The sequence below is a fragment of the Schistocerca piceifrons genome, chromosome 8 (assembly GCF_021461385.2).
Source record: "Schistocerca piceifrons isolate TAMUIC-IGC-003096 chromosome 8, iqSchPice1.1, whole genome shotgun sequence".
Taxonomy (NCBI): Eukaryota; Metazoa; Arthropoda; class Insecta; order Orthoptera; family Acrididae; genus Schistocerca; species Schistocerca piceifrons.
In genome coordinates this window covers 5,406,131-5,427,208 of record NC_060145.1, presented here as the reverse complement: position 1 = coordinate 5,427,208, position 21,078 = coordinate 5,406,131, and the positions used below count along the sequence as shown (strand labels likewise).

The 21,078-nt window shown below is 42.0% G+C and overlaps 1 non-coding gene across 1 annotated transcript; it reads left to right on the top strand.

Annotated features, from left to right (window-relative positions):
* Window positions 1–17,835: 17,835 nt before the first annotated feature.
* Window positions 17,836–17,910, top strand: Trnas-cga. Its single transcript has one exon. It is a non-coding gene; the product is annotated as a tRNA-Ser (tRNA).
* Window positions 17,911–21,078: the final 3,168 nt, after the last annotated feature.

The following is a 21,078-nucleotide window of genomic DNA, read 5'->3' as shown; positions in this document are numbered from 1 at the left end:
GTTTACTTAAAATATCTGTATTAATACTTGGATGTCTGAATCGGCCCTTCCTGTATAACAGATCAACTCTTACAGATGTTTGTTTCGTTTTTTCATGTTATTCCGTTCGCACAAAGGAAGCTGTGTCCAGGAATTTAACTTCTCATACAGCTTAGTGACTTAAAACTATATAATTTACTCAGCTTACGTTTAAGCCTTTGTTTACCAAGCGCTCTTCATCAAACATGAAGAATTTTATAGTCTGTGTTTCAAGATTAAGAAAATTATTACACAAACTAATACCTACATCAGAAAACATCTTACACATAGACGAATTATTATACTTAACGAAATTATATTCGAGCTGATGTCTTCCTACTTTAGCTACTCTTATTTCAACATACCTTCCGTTTCGCAGTCACTACGAGTAGCTGAAGGCGATTTCTGCTAACAATGTACAATTAAATTGTAACCAAAGATTAACAAGTTTTCAAGTACACTGTTGTGCTTAGAAATGTCTGCATTGGCATTTGGACTATTACGGAGAAAAACATCTCTAAACAATAACCGACGAAAAATATCACTGTAGGTTTGCTTAGAGGGTCATCTTACAGCAGCTGTTATAAGCAATTATTATTAGTTGTCCAGTATTAAGCTTACTGCAGCTAAAGAGAATTCTTCGCCAGACGCATTTTGCTCTTCTTTATTAAGTATCGTCTGTGGCCATTCTGGAAATATGGATACATAATACGTCTAAATATTTTGGAATCTACAGACCGGAAACAGTATTTCTTTATAAAACTGACGTATGTATTTTGTATTATCCTTCTGAATCTTTGATGGGTTCATCTCATGCTTCATAGGAAAAGTTCTTTTTTTTTTTACTCTTTGAACATGGTGACGAGTTATTGTTGATTCAGAATTAGCCTCCACATCACTTTCAGCAGCAAGTTATTCTAAATAATAGTTTCATCGAAGGATAAATCCTATCGAAGATTCGTAAAAAAAAAAAAAAATTTTGAAGTTTTGTAAAGCATCAAGTGGAAAAGCTAAATCGAAATCTTTTGTTTGCATCAGCTTTCGTCTTGAACTTATGGAATTTAGTATTTTGTTACAAATAACTAATGAACACAAACTCTTAAATTATTTAGTATAATTTAATCAACCCAAATTCTTATTGAGTTGGTTTCTGTAAATGTTTAACACTGTGTTGTATACACCTACCAATTGAAATCTCAAAGGCCTTAGGCCATCTGTCCTACTCTCCCATCCAGTATCGCTCAATATTTTCTAAGCTAAACCTTGAACTTGTTTTAAAAGTATTTCCCATCGAAAGCTAAAAGCCCAAAAATTTAAATATATTTTTTAGACAAGATGGAAGAAATTAGCGGTTTTCAAGAATGCTCTTGCCATATAATTAACAGCAAGATAGGGAGAATGACTGCTACATGGGACATAGAATGCTCGCTAATTATACTGTTTAGTTCTGGATTACATTCCTGCTTAATCGCCCATCATATTGGACCCAGTTACGTATCTCTGCCCTCTCACATTCTGCAGATTTAAAACCAAGTCATTAAATTCTCCAATTATAAAAGCAGACATTTGTATTCCTGTTGATCTTTTGACTGGTAAGTCGCCTCAAAAATTTCATTAATTTTAATTTCAGGGTCAAATTTATTGATTGAAACATATCTGATTACAAAAGTCATCTGCTCTACCTTACTAATGTATGGAGTGCAGTCTAAAATTTCGAAAAAATATTTGAATTTTTCATTTCATCAATAATATAAGACTTTACACTTTTATACAGAACATCTATTATCTTGCTTTGTATATTTTTCCCGGGCTTCCATAATGGAATCAAATTCAGATAGCAACTCAATAATTTTTCAGAACTGACCGCTATTATAACTTGTCGATTGTAAAATGGTTCAAATGGCTCTGAGCTCTATGGGACTTAACATCTGAGGTCATCAGTCCCCTAGAACTTAGAACTACTTAAACGTAATTAACCTAAGGACATCACACACATCCATGCCCAAGGCAGGATTCCAACCTGCGACCGTAGCAGTCGCGCAGTTCCGGACTGAAGCGCCTAGAACCGCTCGGCCACCGCGTCCGGCTTTGTCGATTGTACCTTGAAAAACCAGACCACTTTTGCCAATCATTTTGTTAATTGTTATGATTCATAGAATCACCTCCTTCCAACGATTTCTTTCGGCATTAGTAATTCCTTGAGCATCAGCAGCTATGATTTTTCAACACCTCAACTTTTGATTCATTTCTAGCGATGACTTTTGTGCCTGTATATAAAACCCCCTCTGAAAGAGAACTGACTAGACACCTGAAACTCTTGCAATAGAAAAAATAAACACAGTTTTGTGAAAACGAGTAAACTAGCTAGTCTCAAAAAACATTGCTTTACATTCTTGTACAATAATTTGAGCTAAAATGTCGACTAGTGCCATTGGCAGGAAATTTGTAATTTTGAAATGGTTTAGGTGGACTTTGTCTTACTAAGAAACCTATTTTGGTGTCTCCTAAAATTCGTGGGCAGAATGCTGGACCTGTAGGCAGAGTTTGTAGACGCTTTCTGCGGGCGTCACGTTGTTGTCAGTTTCTTGAATGCTTTCATCTGGTGAAGAGTTAGAGAGCCGTTAGTTCCAGATGACTCAGAACTCTCGTACGTTTGTTTGTCGCTGTCATCCTTTGACGATTCTGTATTTTCTGTTATGATCATACTTTATATTGGATTCTCGGGGTCGTCATTTGTTTTGGTACAACTCTGGATACATTTTTTTAATGCGCCAGTTTGTTTTTGCCTTTCGACTTCCTATTCCGGCATTCTTTTTTTGTGCTGGTAACTAGATCGTTTCATTTGACATTTTGGAAAAGGCGTGTGTGTAACTGAAATTAAACAATATAAACTATAAAAACATAAAAGTCTAGATTTATCCTTGCTCTAAATAAGATTATACCGTAATTAACATAAGGTCAAAATTATTCTCCCGTCAGTCGACATGAAAAATATTTGTCTTCTACACAAAATATTTTTCGTATCATAAAAGAAAGCCTACTGATTATATAAGTATTTTATAATAACAAATATTTCAGCAAATCGTAAATAGTGATTAAAACAACATTTTACTCACATTTACAGCCAAAATGGAGCCCCGGCCAAATGTACGGGTTGCCCGCCCCTAGAGCGGTTTCTGAGCGTGCAGCACATTTCTGTGGTCCTAAAAAATAAAAGAACAATATGTGATATGGTATAAGGCAGCCGAACAACAAGGGCAGCCATCATGACAGAACTGAAGCTGTGTGTTTGTGAAAAACTACAGTGGAAGTAATGCATTCACAGGTTGGCAATATTCACGCTGATCTTCAAAACTACTACACGGATTTTATGGGAGTTTCACTGGTAACTTCAGCGTAGATAGGGGCACCGTAGGGGCTTTATTTGAACAAAATTGGAGCACGAAAGAAAAAGTTATTCGTACATGTTATACAAATTTGTGTATGTATCTACGTTCCACATCTCCTCTGAAACTACTGGGCCGATTTCAATCAAATTTTGTACACGGTTTGGAAATAATTGCTTTGGGAGTAATAACCACCTACCCATCCAAAGGGTCGCGGAAGAAAAAGCGTAGGTCACGACGCGCGCGAATAACCATATTTCATTCATCCAGTATTTGAGAATGAGAGTGTTTAAGGACATACAACCAACTTTACACATAGTGTCAAACCTTTGAGGTGCTTTACGTCGCTAAAAACCTCCAAAAATAACGAAAGGAAAAAAAGTTCACGACTTACTACATTTTCGCTGTTCACGCAGTGAAACTGTGACATGAGGCGTGACGTCATGACCTTTACATTTATTGCTCCTTTGTGTTTGCAACACACTTGGCAGACAGTGTCCACACATGCTGCTGAATGTACCTACAAAACTGCATCATTGAACGACACGTACTTCAGGCGATGTGAGGGAAGGAGGGGATGGACAGTGTAGGGAGTGAAGGAGGTGGATAGAGAGACGAGGGAGAAGAAGATTGACGGAGAGAGAAGATACGGACGGCGAGGGATGCGACGTGGAAATGTACCAGTAGAACTCAAATAAATAAATACCAGGGCTAAGCTAGAGCACACAGTCTCGTAACTTGCCCCACACCTGTGGTCGTCCATCCCTATGGCTGCTGGGTTCACCCGAGCCACTATCTTGATGGAAGGGGATTTTGCTCTTTCTGTAGACTGTCCAAACTTTTTTACTCGGAACCCACACACACAAAAAAAAGTTTTGCATCGCATTGGTTCCGAGAGTTCCGGAACCTGTACAGAAAATTGGAATAGAGATCAACATAAACAACATTTACGCCCTTTTTATTGCTCATGAAAACCACACATTGCATGTTGCACTACCATACAGCGAGACATTCAGAGATGGTGGTCCAGACTGCTGTACACACCGGTACTTCTGATACCCAGTTGCACGTCCTCTTGCATTGATGCCTGTATTCGTCATGGCATATTATCCACAAGTTCATCGTCCAGATAGTCCCACTCCGCAACGGCGATTCGGTGAAGTTCCCTCAGAGTGGTTGGTGGGGCACGTCGTCCATAAACAGCCATTTCCAATCTATCCCAGACATGTGCGATAGGGTTCATGTGTGGAGAACATGCTGGCCACTCTAGTCGAGCAATGTCGTTATCCTGAAAGAAGTCATTCACAAGACGTGCACGATGGATGTGCGAATTGTCGTGCACGAAGACGATTACCTCGCCAACATGCTGCCGATACGGTTGCACTATCGACCGGAGGATGGCATTCACGTAACGTACAGCCGTTACGGCGCATTCCGTGACCAGCAGCGGCGTACGTCGGCCCCACAATAAAGCCACGACAAAACAGCAGCGAATCTCCGCCTTGCTGCACCTTCTGGACAGTGTGTCTAAGGCGTTGAACCTGACCGGGTTGTCTCCAAACACATGTCAGACGATTGTCTGGTTGAAGGCACATGCGGCTCTCATCGGTGAAGAGAACGTGACGCCATTCCTGAGCGGTCCATTCGGCATGTTGTTGGGCCCATCTGTACCGCGCTGCATGGTGTCGTGGTTCCAAAGACGGACGTCGCCATTGGATGACGGGAGTGAATTTGCGCTTCATGCAGCCTACTGCGCACAGTTTGAGTCGTAACACGACATCCTGTGGCTGCACGAAACATCCACTGCAGTAGTAGCCCTTGGGCGGGCTGAGCCAGGCATGTCATCGACAGTTCGTCTCTCTGTATCTCTCCCTGTCTGAACAACATCGCTTCGGTTCACTCTGAGACGCCTGGACACTTCCCTTGTTGAGAGCCGTTCCTGACACAGAGTAACAATGTGGACGCGATCGAAGCGCGGTATTGACCGTCTAGGCATGGTTGAAATACAGACAACATTCCTGGTGGAATGACGGAACTGATTAGCTGTCGGACCCCCTCTGTCTAATAGGTGCTGCTCAAGCTTTGTTGTTTACGTCACTGGACGGGTTTAGTGACATCTCTGAACAGTCAAAGGGATTGGGTCTGTGATACAATATCCCAATATCCAGTGTCAAAGTGTATCTTCAGCAGTTCTGGGAACTGGGCTAGTGCAGAACTTTTTTTATGTGTGTATTAAGACGACGTAAGGGCTAGTGTTCCCCAGGATGGAAGGCGTTTTCCAGGTCCTGTAGGAAATAAACTTCTTAGAAGCCCCAACAGGACGCAACACTATGCAGAAAGTTGCTGCTGGCAGAGGCAGCAAGTAGCCAGTGGAAGTACCTGTATTCCAGTCCACTCATGAGGCTGATTGGCTGAAAGGCCTGAATGTTGAAATAATTTCATGGAGTGGCTTGGATCTCGCAGAAGCGAGGATTCAGCTGACGGACATCGTAGGTACGGGAGGCAGCTATGTGCCCTCTGGAGATGATGCGGTGTTTCGAAGTGTGCAACGTTCTGAAGTCGGGAGTTAGTGAACCTTCAATAGTCAAAGAAAACGTAAACCCTATAAAATTCGAAAGTTCGGTCCTGTCTGCAAGAGTGGAATTCTGATTGGTCACTTTACAGTTTTCGAGGCAAGTGTTGAATTTTAGTGAGCGTGTGCATTCTCCATAGGAAGAGCGTGGTAAGAGTGTAGAGCCATTGCTTACCTGTGTGTGGTGTTTAAAGAAAGAGACAGACTTGACCATGTGTAAAATAATGTAAATTATTTAAATTACATTTGTTATGATAGAATTTTGAACGGGTGGGGATTGTGGAACTTTTGACATACTGAGTTCCCTTCTTCTTTCTTCGTGGAGCTTAACGTCGGATGTTTCTAGGAATTAACTGGTTTGGGTGATGTGACTGTTTGTGGTGAACATTATCCAGCCCAGGCAAATGTAGAGAGCTCACGGATGGCATTACAGCGTGTTAATCATTGGTTTTGGAGAACTGGAAAGTCTAACACTGTTTGAAAGGTGTTAGCAAGGTGGGTGAACCTCGTGCAGCAGTGCAGTGAACTGATCCTTCTCCGCCCAACGCTTCCTCACTAGTCTTTTGAGAAATGCGTCACGTGATTTGCCTCGTGCGTCACGTGATTTGCCTCGTGCGTCACAAGTGCGTAGATTCCGAACGCGAGAGATATTTCACGTGACACAGCAGCTTCTCGGAGGACGAGCCGGATGGACTTTTTAAGTTATGAGTCACAACGAATTTCAGCGCTTTGAGTCTTGATGACAAAATGGTTCACAAGTGCATAGCCAGATGTCAGTTTTCAACGAGCACTACATTTCGGCAAGCAATCATGTTGTCATCATCATGTGATAGACTGGCTAACTAGGACTGTCTAGGCAGTCTTTGAGGGCACCTGATGATGGAAACGTAGTCGATTACCGAAATATTGTGCCCATTGGACACTGACATCAAGCCTTTCACCAGCGAATTATTCTGTCAGTTTCAAAGTTAATGCAGTAAAACAAACTATGAATGGAAACTCGTTCCGCACTTCTTAAGTCAATAAATACAGTCATTGGTTGTGCAGACATGATGCGTAAGTAACTTAGTTGAATTCCGGCACACTGGAACAGCCATGTTCTGGAAGGATGTCTGCTGCACCCGTGTTACACCGTCTGCTCAGACCTGCTATCGCTGCCAGTATCAGTGCATGTATATCGTATATCAGCAAAGATATGGCGCCGGCAATGTCGTGGATGAGCCAGTCCCTTATCTCCAAAACGCGTTCTCATAAAATCTGTAACATCGCGTCTTTGTTTCAATATTCGCTGTACAAATCCCTTAAGAGAAATGAAAAATCTGATCAGGTGGAGATTCGAGGAAGCGAAATGTGTTAATTAAAAATCTTAGGTCAAGATCGCAAAAATATCTGTCTGATAACTTGTTTCAGCTTATTGACTAGCAATGTTGAAAGTAATATAAAATTATAATTTTGTTCAGTGGCTGATACATAATGAACAAACTATTTTTATATTGATCTGAACGTGGCTCGTAAATAAGGCGAAACTAGTTTACGATAAAGATGTTTTTGCGATCTTGACCTACGATATACATTTTAACGTAACATTCGCTTGTCTCTCTATTTGACAATGTCAAATAACAACAAAAGGAATAAGAATGATTAGCTAATGAATTAGTTCTTTAATTTCACGTATATCACGCGAATATAGCCGGGCATCGTCCTCGACATCAGCCGATATTTCTACAGACGAGTACCCGGTCATGATCAGAGATACTGCTGTGCATGGAACTTAAATTCTCAGTCGGCAGGTTCATACAAGCCGCACATCAGACGGTGTATGCAGTGAAACTACAACACTGTAAATAATTAGAGCCACCACATAAGAAGAGATAGCTAAAATAAGAGCTTATCGACAGTAAAATATTAATTAACAACGGCTGATGAAGTAGCTCTGTTGCCGACTCACCGTTGCTTCCTCGAAGGAGGGAGAAAGTGCAGAACTGCAGGTAAAATTAAAGAAAAACCCACGTGTCTATTAGTAAGTAATTGGAAGTGAAATCCAGATTCTCTCTGTTTTCATATTCCATCGGATGACCGGCATCAAGGCAATGTCGTGCAATCGCAGATTTGTTTAGCTGTTGTAAGGGTGTGTGGGGCTTGCATTCTGTCCACACGTCGTCTACGATTCTGCTACTGTCGCTTATGTATGACGAGAACTCTCGAGGAAAGAGGTTCGGAGCACCTACTTGTAATTAGGGTGGGAAAAGCTCATATAATCTTGAAAAATTAGCAATGATCAAAGGCATCAGGCGGCAGAAGACAATGGAAACCACTACATTAAAGACAGACAACGCGTATTCACAAAACATAGGGCCCGTAACTGGAAAAGTGTCATGATGATCACTCTTTATTGGCAAAAGATTCCGGATTAGTCAATCATTCGGACCTCCGAAAGGAGACTTTATGTATTCTAGGAGGGGGGATTGGGGAGGGGGGTGAGGTGAGAAAACTATTGAATAAGCAATGGAAGAGTATAATTCTGATACTCTGGCAGAAGACTGTCAGAATTTTGAACGTGACAGGGAAGCTAGAAAATCTGAAAAGAGAAATGCAAAGGCTCAATCTGTAGTGGTAATTAGCGAAGTGAACTGGAAACAAAATAAGGACACCCGGTCAGAATAATATACGTTATATACGTTATTATCAAAAGCAGGAGAAATCGAATAGCGGGATTAGGATTGGTTATGAATACGAAGGTAGAGCATAGAGTTTGCTAGCGCGAACAGTCCCGTGTGACGGTTCTTCTCATCAGAATCGACAGTAAATAAAACCAACAACAGTAGTTCAAGTATCATGTCGACTTCACAAGCAGAAGCTGAAGAGGTAGATCGAATATGATACTGAACCTTTAATTCAGGGTAGAAAAGAAGTTGAAAATACAGAGCGACTCCTTGCATGCCAGAGATAAAAAAAAAGTCTTTCACAAAATTTCGTCCGCGGGGTACTTCCGCAACAAAAAGGACGTTAAAGAGTAGCAATCTGACAACACTGTAACCACATGTATGGTAACTACCCCTGTCACCACAAGTGTGATGTATGGTTGCTTCAGAGGATAGAGTTTCGGGCTAGCGTGCAGGAAGTCGAGAGCTCGACCCTGGGTTAGGGCTTACTTTTCTATTTGCTAATTTCATATTGTAATATTCTCCATTTCTTATTTCAAATGTACCCTAAATTTATAAATTTTAGTAACGCTGAATGTAACAAATACGTGGCTAGACAAATAAGAAATAGACAGTTGAGAAATATGACCTGTCAGAGGACAGAATAACTACAATAACATTATCAGTTTGGAGATGCTAACGGTGATAGCACAGTGCAGTGACACAACTACTTGTCATTTACACTACATGTAATATGAGCGCTCAGAAGTCGTACATTAACAACCAGTGACAATAATAATGTCCATATTAATAATGGCATGACCTTCATAATACGCTGTAGTCAGAACAACAGATGCTCAAAGAGACCTCCCTACACGTCCAAAGATTGCACATCCCGCCGGATCACACAGCTCTGGACCCTTCGCAGCAAAGCTGCGTCCACAGTAACAAGAGCAGCACGAACACGCGCTACCAATTCTTCCGCATTCGTCCGCGGAGTAGAGTACACGAGCTCCTTCAGGTGTCCCCAAGGAAGAAATCCTGAGGATTTAGGTCAGGTGACCGCGGTGGCCGTACAACTGGACCTCCACGTCCGAGCCGTTTCCCTCGAAATGTTCTGTCCAAATACTGTCGCACATTCATTCCAGAGTATGGAAATGCACCATCATGTTGGAACCATGTACTCCGTCGAACACGTAGTGGAAAATCTTCCAGTGTATCAGACGGACAGTTTGAGAGGAATACACGATACCTTCGTGCAGTCAACTGGCCAGGCAATATGTAGGGATCCAGACACCAGTCGCACAATATTCCGGCCCAGACGTTGATAGAAAAGCCAACTTGATATCCACGGCAGTGGGTGACGTTCGGGTTAATGTCACACTAATGGTGGGCATTGTGCATATCGAAGACACCCTCACGAGTGATTGCTCCTTCATCCGACCATATTACGGTGTTCACGGAGACATCGTTGGCCTACTGTTGTTGTTGGAACCGTTCACAGAATTGCATCCGCTGATGGCGATCTGCAGGATGCAAGTGTTGCGTGAAAGCATAATGACAGGGGTGCAGCCCATGCTCGTGCAGCACATTAACGACCTTGCGTTGCGAGACAGCAGCTGGTCTACTTCACTGAAGGTTTTGGTGTATGACCTCCAGAATAGCTTCCTCAGTAGCTGGAGTACGGCGAGTCCGTGGACGACCACTGTCACGCGATGTTGGAAGGAGAGAACCTGACTCCCGAAGGCGCAGCTCCAGGTGACGAAATACATATTTTTCTGGATGGCATCGACGAGGATATCTAGCAGCATATTCACGAGTTGCAACACCATCCCGGTTATCAGATTCACCAAGGACCAGAAGCATATCCACATATTCATCGTCTGTGTATGCCACACGTCTGCCACACTGGTTCAGAGGTTCACAGTGATAAAATTCGATACGTGTACGCATGTACATTGGAGCCTGTCACGGGTGCGTTACTCCGCTTGCAACTACTCCTTGTCTGGCGGACAGCGCATACAGTATACAAACATAGTCAATCCTGCGTGCTGTTGCAGCCAACGCGCATTACCCCTCTGACAGATATTGTCCTGTGTGATTCATCCCGAGACTGCTAATTGTGAAATGTTCGGTTTCTAATTACACTGTTTCCATAAGGGTAAACGTGATGTTTCCACAATCCCATAGATAATAATAATAATAATAATAATAATAATAATAATAATAGCCCGCATCTCGTGGTCGTGCGGCAGCGTTCTCGCTTCCCACGCCCGGGTTCCCGGGTTCGATTCCCGGCGGGGACAGGGATTTTCTCTGCCTCGTGATGGCTGGGTGTCGTGTGATGTCCTTAGGTTAGTTAGGTTTAAGTAGTTCTAAGTTCTAGGGGACTTATGACCATAGATGTTAAGTCCCATACTGCTCAGAGCCATATGAACCATAATAATAATAATCATAATAATCAACAACTCAACGAATTACTAAAGATAACAGAAGTATTCAGCAGTGATATAAATATGGCTTTTGGAACAGACAAATGTAAGAAAAATAGCATAGTCAAGGGAAAACACACTAAACAAGAAGATTACATATTGGATAACCACAGCGACTGCATAGAAGCGATGGAAAAAACAGATGCCTATAAATACCTAGGATACAGACAAAAAATAGGAATAGATAATACAAATATTACAGAAGAACTAAAAGAAAAATATAGACAAAGACTAACAAAAACACTGAAAACAGAATTGACAGCAAGAAACAAGACAAAAGCTATAAATACTTATGATATACCAATATTGACCTACTCATTTGGAGTAGTGAAATGGAGTAACACAGACCTAGAAGCACTCAATACACTTACACGATCACAATGCCACAAATATAGAATACATCACATACATTCAGCAACTGAAAGATTCACATTAAGCAGAAAGGAAGGAGGAAGGGGATTTATCGACATAAAAAACCTACATTATGGACAAGTAGACAATTTAAGAAAATTCTTTATAGAACGAGCAGAAACTAGCAAAATACACAAAGCAATCACTCATATAAATACATCGGCTACACCACTGCAATTTCATAACCACTTATACAACCCTTTAGATCACATAACATCAACAGATACGAAGAAAGTAAATTGGAAAAAGAAAACACTACATGGCAACCACCCGTATCATCTAACACAGCCACACATCGATCAAGATGCATCCAACACATGGCTAAGAAAAGGCAATATATAAAGTGAGACGGAAGGACTCATGATTGCAATACAGGATCAAACAAACACCAGATGTTACAGCAAGCATATTATTAACGATCCCAATACCACAACAGATAAATGCAGACTTTGCAAACAACAAATAGAAACAGTAGATCACATCACAACTGGATGTACAATACTAGCAAATACAGAATACCCCAGAAGACATGACAATGTAGCAAAAATAATACATCAACAGCTTGCCTTACAACATAAACTTATAAAACAACATGTTCCCACATACAAGCATGCACCACAAAATGTACTGGAGAATGATGAATACAAATTATACTGGAATAGAACATTTATAACAGATAAAACACCACCACATAACAAACCTGACATCATACTCACCAATAAAAAGAAGAAATTAACACAACTAATCGGAATATCCATACCCAATACAACAAATATACAAAAGAAAACAGGAGAAAAAATTGAAAAATACATCCAACTGGCTGAGGAAGTCAAGGACATGTGGCATCAGGATAAAGTTGACATCATACCAATTATACTATCAACTACAGGAGTCATACCACACAATATCCACCAGTACATCAACGCAATACAGCTACATCCAAATTTATATATACAACTACAGAAATCTGTAATTATTGACACTTGTTCAATTACCCGAAAGTTCCTAAATGCAATGTAACATATACCGTACAGTTAAAAGGAAGTCACGCTTGATCAAGGTCCGCGTCACCTTCCATTTTTAACCAGACATAACGTCTGAGACAAGAAAGAAATAATAATAATGCATTGAGATACATACTAAACAGCATGCAGTTACCAGACTCAATGTTGAAAAGCATAATCAGTGGGACCATGGTGGTAACACATACGAAGAGTATCCGAGTTTGGACAATATTCGCAAAGCACGTTGCTAGTCCTACTGGTAACGTAAGGCCCTAACGAAATATAGTATACCTGACAGAGGCAAGAGTAATAGTTGGTACTAATATATGGGACCATTCGAGAAGGTGAAACGTCTCTGTGAAGTCGTTTCATAAGACGCTTGTCGAATCCGGTACAACTTATTCACTTTACTACCTGATTTTAGCTCAATTCATGAACTCTTCCAGAAAGACTGAGCACTCAAATAAGGCCTATTGAATATTATATGTGTGTTTTAATGTGGAGTTTCGGTTTTGTTTTGTGGGAAACGCTGAGGTGGTCATCGTCTGCTGGGAGCAGACGATGTTGCCTCCCGTTCGAAGGAGAGCACAGGATGACACCAGCTTAGGTTTCCAATACCTGAACAGAGAGGTTTACCCATCTTAGTCGAAGGCTGTTTTGTGTGTGAGGTTGGTGACGGTGCCTTCCGCTGCACGGGGAGCTAGGAAATATGGAAAGAGAAAGGGGCACTCTTCGGTGAACGCTTGGTGAGTACGGATCGTAGCTGTTAAGGGGAGTTTCAGGAGATAGGAAGCAGGTTGAGTTAGGACTTCGCTATGTTTAACTGTTGAAATAAGAACTTAACTGAAACGTGTGAAGCGAGTTGCTTTTCAGAATGTGCCATAATTATATTGCTTTAAATAGGCGATTTTTGGGTGTTTGAGTTAAAAGTGTGGAAGTTACTTTGTTCATTTTGAACGACGATGAAGTAGAATTTCAAACGGTGAATCTGATTAGGAAAAGCTGGGTAGGACTACTTCAACCGTACGTGAGTGTAATACCGTGTCAAAGAGAGTATGATTTTTAATGATTTTTAATCTTATATTTTGTGGAAGTTGCTTTTGTCTTTGTGTATCGATTTTGTGCCACGTGTTTGGTAATCAATGACCCTTCTGGTCCACCACGGCACCGCAATAGGCTTTATTTTAACAGTTTGCTTCTTAAATGAGCTATAATTTCTGCAAGAATATCTGTCCTTTTGTGCGCTTTCTACAAAGCAGCACAACAGTTTGATTCGGAATGTACCACGTGCTCTAGTTCGGCCATTTGCAAGCAGCAGACGCAGTTAGTATGTTGAATAATTATCGCACAACTTCGTGCATTGGTTAAACCTCTGTCCAGAATAGTGCATGCGTAGAACCGTAATGCGAATCTCACTGAGATACTTTTATGGTATGAATGCAAAGGAGATGATATCATTGTCTCCCACCCCCGTTTTCTGTGTTTCTTCTTGCTGTAGTTAAATTGTGCTGTGTTACATTCTCACGGAATTCTTACTTAAATATTTCCAGTCAGGCATCAGTTATGTGTAGTTAGGATGTGCAACCAAATACTTAGATACAATAAATAATCTAAGTGAACGATAAATTCTGTGATGTTGATCTTACCCACTTACTCCGATTTTCAATCCTGACTTAATTAAGTTAATTCATGCACAACATGGTGTGCTGTTTATCTGGATGCTTAAAGAAATTTGCTTACTTGTAATTAAATTATTAAAGTAATTAAACTAATAATTTTCCAGTTCCGTTTTTTCTAAATGGTTAGGAAGGGCTTAGGCTGGTGACGACCCTGAACTTCTGAATTTTTTTAATCATTTGTGTGAGAGAAGCAGCTAGAAATGCGAGATAACGTATATGGCTCAATGAGAGACATCGTAAAGATAGTAATACGTTACAAAGAGTACAAAGAAAACAGGTTTCGCATCTAGTACATGATGTGGTGCGAATAAATTCACGCCCATGGCGTGGATAGGGCTTCTTTCAAAGCTGACTACTCCTCCAATTCTACGATTGTAGTATGTAAGTGCAAATGATTGCTAGAGCACCCGCTGCAATCACTGTTGACGACTAAGATGCCAAATACCGTATCCTCTGGACTACAATTACCAAATAAAAAATATATGCCTCAATCCAGGGTCGAACCATCGATCTCCTGCATGCCAGCCCAAAACTCTATCCACCGCATGAACTGCACATCACATCTAGTACGTGCGCACAGAGGTACTTACCACACATGTGGTTACAGTTTTGTCAGACTGCCACTCTTTAACGTCCTTTTTCTGCCGGATGTACTCGCCGGACGAAATTTTGTGACACACATTTTTTTTATCGTTGGCGTGTGAGGAGTCGCGCTGCCAAACCCTAGTGCGCGAATTTCGCTTCACCCTGTATAATAATCAAGGTGACTGGAACGCTGTAGTAGTGGAAGGTAGAGAGATCCTAGTTACGACAGAATGAAATGAAAGTAGAGAAAGACTGATTGAGTTCTACAATAAAATTCACCTAATAAGAGCGAATACACTGTTCAAAAATCGCAGGAGGCGGAGGTATACTTGGAAATCGGCTGGAGACTGGTACTATCCGAGCTGTATTACATCATGGCCAGACAGAGATTTTGATATCTGATATTGGATTGTAAGGAGTATTCAGGAGTATATGTAGACTCAGCTCACAATTTACTAACGGTGAAGAATAGACTGCAGTACAAAAGTATGGTTAGGAAGTATGAAAGAGGAAGGAAGTGAGATACTGAAGTACTGATGGAGGTTGTTCCAGGCTCTAGATACTGGGACAATGAATAACGCAACAGGGAAATCAGTTGCAGACGAATGGAAATCTCTAAAAAGAGCAGTCACAGAAACTGAGCACATAAATGTTAGTACAAGAAAGTTACTTGCAAAGAATATTTGGCTAACAGGAGAACTATTTCAACTGATTGTCAGAAGAGGAAAGTACCAAAACGTTCGGGAAAAGACGGGAATAGAACAACATAGGTTACTTAGATATGACAGAAATAGGAAGTGCACAGAAACCAAGGCGAAATGGCTGCAGAAAAAATACGAAGACGGTGCACATCAAATATACGGAAGGAAAGATGCTAAATTAATATGGTCCCAATGCGACCCATCTTGAGCCGTCTAAAATCACATAAATTTAATTAAGCCGTTGATTATTATTTCCACTCAGAAATAATGACAGGTAGGAATGCTGTTGAATTGTATAGTTCAGAGAAATTCTGACCTAGAGCACTGCAATGAGATTTATCGACTCAGAGATAAAGATGAGCATCAATTTCAAATACGAGCTGTATGAGAATCATAAGTTCTGTAAGTTATTGACAAATTTACGAATAAAAGTAGATAGAGACACGGGCAAAATCCAGTAGGGACCTATCTGAACGAAGTGAAGTGGGGCAACTATGTGTGACAGGGACAGTCGTAAGACACATGTTAATTGTGATCGAAGCTAATGTGTTAGTGATCAAACACTTTTCCACTCTGTTGCCAATGAAACGAAACTGCTACTAAGTGCATCCGCTATGAAGACAAGACTATTGCATTGGGGCGTGAAATCAATTGACGGATTCCCTGTCACCCGGAGCAGCATACATTACCACAAACAGCGAAATTGAGCCGTAATCGTGAGGTGAGGTGGGGTAAGAGTCAACCTTCCAGTCGCAGCCTCCACGAGATGTCTACGCAAGAAGCCCTGTGGCGTGGGCCACCAACGGTCTCTGCTAATTGCACAGTCTATGGGAGACCCTACAACGGCGAAGCGTCAGCAGACAATGCCACAGGCTGTAGCGTGTGTCCTCTGTCCTCTCTCCCAAAACACGCCGCTTCGGACAGCGGCCTTCGCCCCTGCTAAACGGTGCCCGGAGTGTCCGCCAGCCGCCGATTGCTAACTTCAGAAGGCGAGCCACGGGCGACGATCTTAGGCGCTTGTCCCTACGGCAGGTTACTTGGCCCGTCCCCACTCTGTTTACCGTCGCGCCAGTGAGGCTACTGTGTACGCAGGCCGCATTTCTGGGAATCCGTCAACTTTCTCCCCTCGCCGACAATGTACAAAACTGGCAGCTGGAACATCTATAGCGGTCGCGAGGTGGAAGATTAAGTAATTAAAAAATGATACTTGTCACCCATGCTAATTATTTCCCTTACATGGCGGTAAGGAGCGTCCGATCACTGACTTACATAACATAGTATATTAAAGGCAGTTTGCACATATGCAGAACCAAACGCAGTACTGGAAGATCGACTGGCGAGACGGATCTTACTAACATTGTGGGAGCGCCAGACCGCCTGCCATGCTTCTAGGAGTTATTCATAGTACAGGAAAATCAAAACAACTTTCGATCAAATTGGAAGCAAATGTAATAATATTTTGCAGTTTTTTATAATACAAATGAAACAAAAATACTTAAAATTCACTGTTAAGTGACGTAACATGGAAACAGTATTTACAGCCAATAATTTTTGAACGGGCGATACACTCTCACATGACACTTAGCCTCTTTAATAGGTAGGCCCTAGGCAGCACCTAGGCACCACGGTTCGCAGGGCTGGGACATCTACCATACGGATAGCAAGGTCAGTTATGCACGCGGAATCCCTAGGTCTGACAGGTTAGTGGCCACTCATTCACTTACGCCCAAACCACTGTCCACGTCAGTGCTCTGCTAACTTATCTAGCCTAAATGACTACAATGCCACTTCCACTAAGGCATTAGCGAAATCAAACTATATGGTTCTACAGACCAATTCAAGTCTCAAACAGCTATGATGTATACAGGGTGGTCCATTATGAGATTTTCACTCTGCAGCGGAGTGTGCGCTGATATGAAACTTCCTGGCAGATTAAAACTGTGTGCCCGACCGAGACTCGAACTCGGGACCTTTGCCTTTCGCGGGCAAGTGCTCTACCAACTGAGCTACCGAAGCACGACTCACGCCCGGTACTCACAGCTTTACTTCTGCCAGTACCTCGTCTCCTACCTTCCAAACTTTACAGAAGCTCTCCTGCGAGCCTTGCAGAACTAGCACTCCTGAAAGAAAGGATACTGCGGAGACGTGGCTTAGCCACAGCCTGGGGGATGTGAAAATCTCATTCTGGAAACATCCCCTAGGCTGTGGCTAAGCCATGTCTCCGCAGTATCCTTTCTTTCAGGAGTGCTAGTTCTGCAAGGCTCGCAGGAGAGCTTCTGTAAAGTTTGGAAGGTAGGAGACGAGGTACTGGCAGAAGTAAAGCTGTGAGTACCGGGCGTGAGTCGTGCTTCGGTAGCTCAGTTGGTAGAGCACTTGCCCGCGAAAGGCAAAGGTCCCGAGTTCGAGTCTCGGTCGGGCACACAGTTTTAATCTGCCAGGAAGTTTCAGGGTGGTCCATTGATCGTGACCGGGCCAAATATCTCAGGAATAAGCGTCAAACGAGAAAACTACAAAGAACGAAACTTGTCTACCTTGAAGGGGGAAACCATATGGTGCTATGGTTGGCCAGTTAGATGGCGCTGCCATGGGTCAAATGGATACCAACTGCGTTTTTTAAAATAGGAACCCACATTTTTTTATTACATATTCGTGTAGTACGTAAACAAATATGAATCTTTTAGTTGGACCACTTTTTTCGCTTTGTGATAGATGGCGCTGTAATAGTCACAAACGTATAAGTACGTAGTATCACGTAACATTCCGCCAGTGCAGACGGTATTTGCTTCGTGATACACTACCCGTGTTAAAATGGTTCGTTTATCAATTGCGGAAAAGGTCGATATCGTGTTGATGTACGGCTATTGTAGTTTTTTTCGTTTCATGCTAATTTCGCTAGATATTTGGCCCGGTCACTGTCAATGGACCACCCTGTACGTGCAGACTGAACCAACGAATGAAAATTTGTACCAAGGGCAGGCTTCGAACCTGGGTCTGCTGTTCACTAGGCACTTGCGCTAACCAGTACGCCACTCTGGCACAGTGGTTTTGCCCTAGCATGCCTCTCTCCCTTATCCACATTCGGATTTTCTCTGCTTCGTGATGACTGGGTGTTGTGTGATGTCCTTAGGTTAGTTAGGTTTAAGTAGCTCTAAGTTCTAGGGGACTGATGACCATAGATGTTAAGTCCCTTAGTGCTCAGAGCCATTTATCCACATTCCCATTCACGCCTCAATCAACTTGCTATTCCCCCTAAACACAGCCCAAATAAGATCTTATAATATTTCATTCTAATGACACTGACTGTAGTTAAACTTAGATCTTAATTCTAAACAAGACTCAGCCCCTTAACACTAGGTGGACACCAGGCCAGTTAATACAAAGTGGTCTCGGCATACGATGGTGGCTTGTCCACAGACAGGGAAGTAAGCTTAGTTGTTTTTCTGACTTTAGTAATCACAAGTCAAGAGACGAAAGCGCGGCAAGGTGGGGAACGCCGTGATCAAGCACTAGCAGGACACACAACAACAACAACAACAACAACACTCAAACTGCAGTCCTACACTCACAGTTATACAGGGCGAGTCACTAACTATTGCCACCTAGAATAACTCCGAAAGTTTGATAGGAGCTGAAAGCGTTGTGGGACAGAAGTTGCATGGGACAACGGGGGAAATAATATGAAGTTGGTGTTTGTTGCTAGGTGGGGTCGCTTCAGACATATGATGCTCAACTATGTTGTTGTTGTTTTTTTTTGTATGGGATGCTATAGTTTGGTACTTATTTTCTGATAGCGGCTACCGAGATATCGAGACGAATCCAATGATGTGATACACTAAGGTTTTTGAAGGTCAACGAAGGTCACAAAGATGGCATGAACGTCCATTTACAGAAGGCGTTCGAAGTGATGACCATTGGTATCAACGCAGTGCTGCAATCTTTTTATCGTGGATTGAGTGATAATATCTACAAGTGTAGTTGGAATGTCTTTGTAAACAATGTCTTTTACGAATCCTCATAAGAAAAAATCCAGAGGTGTCAAATCTGGCGAACGAGCCGGCCACGACACATCTCCTCCACGTCCAACGCAACGATTTGGGAACTGTCTGTGCAACACATTTTTAGCCATCAACGAAAAATGTGTCGCAAACCCATCGTGTTGATACCACATCCTGTTCCTTGGTCCTACAGGTATTTCTTCCGATAAGAAACCTCATGTTTCTTGCAGGAATGTGGTGTACTTCCTACTATTAAGATTTCCATCGATGAAATATGGGCCTATAATTCTGTCCTACAGAATCCCACACCATACATTCACTGAACGGATTCTGGTGTGCAACTTGCCGCAGCCAACATGGATTTTCAGTTGCCCAATAACGCAAGTTATGCAAATTAACATTTCCATGGTGATTAAAATTCTTGTGGGTATTATGCCGCGTCATTGCTAAAAACGTACAACAATAATAAACTAAAACCAACGTTTCGGCCGAATTCCAACGGCCTTCCTCAGGGCACTGAGCAAGGCCGATGCAATTCGGCCAAAACGTCGGTTTTAGTTTATTATTGTTGTTCGTTTTTAGCAATGACGCGTCATAATACCCAGAAGAATTTTAATCACTATGACACCGGCCGCGGAAGCCTACGTTCTTATAACATTTCCGTGGTTCGTGAATGTAGCCCCGTCAGTAAATAAAATCAAATTAATAAATGTGTCATCCCTCTGAATCTGATGTTGGGTCCATCGGCAGAATTCGATGCGACGCGTACAATCTGTACCAGTTAATTCTTGGTGGAGACTGATACGGTAAGGATCATATTTATGGCGATGCAGTACACGAACAACACTACTCTGGCTCATGCCAGATTCCCTTGCGATTTGAAGCGAACTCGAACCACAGTGCCAAGAGTAACAATTTGCGTTCCCTCGTTAGCAACTTTCCTGTGCAGGATATGTTTCCGATGCGTTAAAAGATCCAGTTGTTCTCAATTTATCATACACATATTTAATTGTAAGACGTGTAGGGTGAGTACGTTGAGGACATCTTTCAGAGTATAAGTCTCTAGCTGTCACTGAATTTCGTTGGCATTCTCCGTAAATGAGAAGCATATCGACTTGTTCTTCGAAGGAATACATCATTCACATTCGCTTGATTCGACGATACTAGTCTTACCGTTCCTGTTAGTGTTGTATTGCGAAACCGTCGAATGGTGTTTACATGTCAATCGCACGTTAGATGGATATGCCGTATTCGGCGAACATTTACTATTTGCACGATATACGAGAGAGAACTGTCAAGAGCATGTGCTTCGATAAGTGCCGATATGTTAGGGAGTACCACTCAATCCACGATAAGAAGATTGCAGCACTGCATTGATGCCAATGGTCGTCACTTGGAACACCTTCTATAAATGGACGTTCATGCCACCTTTGTGACCTTCAAAAACCTTCAAAGACCTTAGTGTTACACATCATTGGATTCGTCTCGATGTGTAGGTAGCCGCTATCAGAAAATAAGAACGAAACTATAGCATCCCATTTAAAAAAAAACATAGTTGACCATCATATCTCTGTAGCGACCCCACCTAGCAAC